Raw genomic sequence first — 4,604 nt, forward strand, 5'->3', positions numbered from 1 at the left:
TGCTTGCTCTGTCCTGTCAGGAGTAAAGGAACAAAGAACTAAAGGGTATGCCAATGACTACCCCTATTCTGTACCCCAGACTCTTCTTCCCCATTTCTACATCTCTAGAGCTGAAAGGGGTCTTAGGAATTATCCAGCTCAGTCTCATCCTCCCATCTCCACCTCCTCAATGTGTTACCAAGAGAATATCAAAGTTCAAGATGAAGTGGTTAAGAATGCAGAGAGATCTAGACTTGATTCTACATATTTATGTGTATTTTGTCAATAAAGAGCTGCAAACCCACTCTCCATTCTGAAATAATCTCTCCAATGGACTTGCATGATACCAACCTTTTTTATGTTTCTCCTCTGGCTGTTCATTATCTCCTTTTATAGTCCCTCCTTTTCTACTTATTTCTTAAAGGTTGGAGTTTTGTTTTGATCAGAGATCTTATTGTTGTTGTTATGTGCCGTGGAGTCGGTTCCGACCCATAGCGACTCTGTACAGGGTTTCCGAGGCTGTAAATCTTTACGGGAGCAGAAAGCCTCATCTTTCTCCCGCGGAACAGCTGGTAGTTTCGAACTGCTGACCTTGCGGTTCGCAGCCCGATTTGTAACCACTACACTACCAGAGAGATCCTATAGACAAATTAAAATCAAGGGGGGGTGGGGAATACAGAACAGAATTTAAAATTTCACAGAATCCAGACTTTTCTGAGTTATTGAGGTTGCATGAACTCCTAAAACTATTGCCCTGAGAAAATCTTTAGACCTTAAACCTAAAGTATGCCCTGATGTCTTTTTTAAATTAAATAAGATTGTTTTTGGTTGTTGTTAAGTGCCTTCAAGTTGGTTCCAACTCATAGCCATCCTGTATAGAGTTTTCAAGAAGCAGCTGGTGGATTTGAACTGACCAACTTGCAGTTTGCAGTCCAGTGCTGATCGTGCAGTGCCCTTTAACTTAAATAGCAAAGAATGTATATCTTGAACATTTGGTCTTTTAAAGAATGAGCTGTACAGGATCAAGTTAACAGCAACTCAAGAGGTTAGATGAGAAGTTTAGGGGTCAGTGAGTTTATGTCAGTAGGGGAGGAACAATTTGGAAAATGAGGGTGAGAATTGTTAAACAACTTGAAGAACCCAGTATCACTGAATTGTACCTGTTGATATTGAATTAGTGCATGTTTTGCTGTATATATTTTCAACAACTACAAAATTTTAATGGTGCCATCCTTAAAACTTACCTCTTTTCTTAATTCTCTATTCTCTCTCCTTAGAAAATTCCATCTATCCCTGTTTATAGACTGCTGTTTTTGTTAAGTGCTGTTGAGTCATATCTCACCCATAGCGACCCTGTATAGGGTTTCTGAAGAGTGGCTGGTGAGCTTGAACCTGCGACCTTGCTGTTCAAACTGACTTTGCAGTCCAGCACATAAAGCCACAGCACCAAACCAGAAGTCCATCTATAGACTTGTTGTTAAGTGCCGTTGAGTCGATTCTGACCCAGAGCGATCCTGTATCGAGTTTCCAAGGAGCAGCTGGTGAGCTTGAACTGCTGACCTTGCAGTTCAAAAGGTTTTGCAGTCTGGCGCATTAACCCACAGTGCCACATTAAAGGCCCCGAAATTTACATCTCATAACCTGAGATTTCTCTGCAACCAATGTTCCCATTTGTCTGCTTGACAGTTTTTCCTGGATGTCCCACAAGCACCTCAAACTCCATATGACCAAAACTGAGCTCAGACTCTTCCTCTAAAGTGGTTTCTCCTAGAGTATTTGCCATTTCAATAAAAGACACCATAATTCACCGAGTTTCCCAAGTCAGAAGCTGAGGAATCTCTTGTATCCAATCAATTGCTAGGACCTTTTGCTTCTACTGGTATCTGTCTGGTCTTCATCTCCACCACTATCCTATTGCTCATCCAGGTACCCAGCATGGCTCTCTGGGACTTCTACTATTCTCCTGAATGAACTTCTTGCATCAAATCTTAACTCTCTCCTGTCCTTTCTCCACACTACTTTCAGAGTGATCTATCACTCAAGCACATCAAATCATGGTGTAACCTTATTTAAAACTCTGCAGTGGCCTCCCATTGTCCTTAGACACAGCCCAAACTTCTAAACTTGTGTAGAGGGTGGAACATTTATTATTCTAACAACTGGAGTTAGGGTTTCTTTTGTTTGAGGGAAAATGGTCTTTGTTTAGAAAACTACTCCAACAAACAATAGGGATGAGCTCTAATGGTATGAGATGCCTGTAGCCACCGTAACAAAATAAACAAAATCTAATCAAAACAAACAGAAATGTCAAATTGGTGAAAGCCCTGATGGTGAAGTGGCTGAGGACTTTAGAGAATCAAATTCTAGATCCATTTTAAGGTGTTTTTTTCCTAAGGTATTAAAATATTTTATTGTGTTTTCAGTGAACATTGATGTAACAAAGTAGGCTTCCATTTAACAATTTCTGTCGTGCTGCAGGTTACTGCGCTGGACTGCAAGGTCATTTGAACCGAAATGTTGGCGGTTCAAGCTCACCAGCTGCTCCTCGGAAACTATATAGTCAGAACCAACTGCGCAGCACATAACAATAACAACACACAATTTGTTGACTGACTTTGGTTACATTTTTTCACTTTAAGTTTTACATTACAGTGACATAACCCCTCACATATCCTTTGTAAAATCTGTGACTTAAACAATTCCCTAGGTGTGTAGGTGATGGTGTATATGCATGCATGATTGTATTGTTCTAGGATAGGGATGGGGAACCTTTATTTCTATGAAAATTTATAACATCATTCGTGGGCCATACAAAAATTTGTCTGCTATATTTGGTAAAACATTTAATTAACTCACCTTTAATGTGAGGGCTGGAGTCCTGGTGTGGTGCTGTAGGATAAGCACTTGATAAAAATGACTGTTTAAACCACAAGGTTGGTGGTTCAAACTCACCAACTGCTCCTCAGAAACCCTAGAAGGGTCACTAAGTCAGAACAGATTTGACAGCACATAACAACAACAAATGTGATGGCTGGAACTGCGGTTGCCTTGGTAGGGCCAGACCAAATGATTTCGGGGCCTTATATATCCCACAAGGAGCTCTGGTAGCTCAGTGGTTACAAAACAAGCTGCTAACCTGAAAATCAGCAGTTCAAAACTACCAGCAGTTCTGTGGGAGAAAAATGAGGCTTTCTGCACCTGTAAAGATTTACAGCCTCGGAAACCCTGTGCAGGGTCACTATGAGTCAGAATCCATGCCATGGTACTTAACAACTACAACAACATATAGCCCATGGACCTGATGTTTCCCATCCCTGTTCTAGGAGAAAAAAGACCCCAAATTCAAATATATTTTAGAGAGAACCCTTTATTAAATCTTAAACAGGCCACAGATAAGACAAAGACTAAATATTCAGGTGAAGAAGATCATCAGCATGAAACCATAATGATATCCAAAGGATTTGAGCCATGTGATTAATTATAGAACATCAAAAACAAAGTAAAATGTCACAAAATCATGTTTGGTGGCAGATTAATTCATCACTGTTGCAGGAAGGAATACAGAGGATGATGAGTGGTAGACATATGCTATTGCAAATTAGAAAAGCTTACATTATTGTTTCTGGGGCCCTTTGACCACCATGGCAGGTCTATGACTCATGACCATGCAGGCCTGGTATCCCAATTTCCAATAAGGGCACATCCAGGGAAGTCCCCTGAGGACAAGATTGCCCCTCCCTGGGCAGGAGAGAGAAGGGTAGTTGTAATCTTTCCAGCATACTGTGTCTGAGGGCAAACCTTTTTACATTGCCAGCTAAAGATCAGGAAGGGCTGAAAAGGAAGCTGGATTTATGTCAACACTCAAAATAGAGTTAGACTCTCAATGTTAATCATTGTTGTTGTTATTAAGTGCCTTAGAGTAGGTTCTGACTCATAGCGACCCTGTATAGGGTTTCCAAGGAGCAACTGGTGGGTTTGAACTGCAAACCAAGTACCTAGAATTTAAACCCTAATACAGTGTATAGGTGTCCCTATAAGTAAAAAGAAAGTCTTCTTTTTCCATGTCTTAGTTATGAAATCCCAGATATGTTTCTTTAATGGAATTCAGTTAGAGCAGTAATTCAGAGACAGAACTATAAACCTACTGAAATTTTACTGAAATCCTAGGAAAAGCACTGGACTTTCCAATTTGCTTTGGAATGGTATTTCCAGTATAGCTTTCCTAGATATTTATCTAGTTGACAGTGGAATATGTTTGATTTACAGTATCATCAAACAGAACATGGGAACACTGAATGCTTTAAAATTAAGAAAGGTGTGTGACAGGGTTGTATTCTTTCCCCATACTTATTCAACCTGTACACTTGGATTATTTAATTATTTTAAATAATGATTATATTTTATTTTATTTTATTATTTATTTATTATTAATTAGTTAATTAACCCAAGAAGCTGGGTTATATGACGAAAAATGTGGCATCAGGATTGGAGGAAGACTCATTAACAGCTTGTGATATGCAGATGATACAACCTTGCTTGCTGAAAGTAAAGAGGACTTAAAATATTTACTGATGAAGATCAAAGACCACAGCCTTAGGTATGGATTGCATCTCAGTGTAAAGAAA

This window comes from Chrysochloris asiatica, unplaced genomic scaffold (genome assembly GCF_000296735.1).
Source record: "Chrysochloris asiatica unplaced genomic scaffold, ChrAsi1.0 scaffold00067, whole genome shotgun sequence".
NCBI classification, from domain to species: domain Eukaryota; kingdom Metazoa; phylum Chordata; class Mammalia; order Afrosoricida; family Chrysochloridae; genus Chrysochloris; species Chrysochloris asiatica.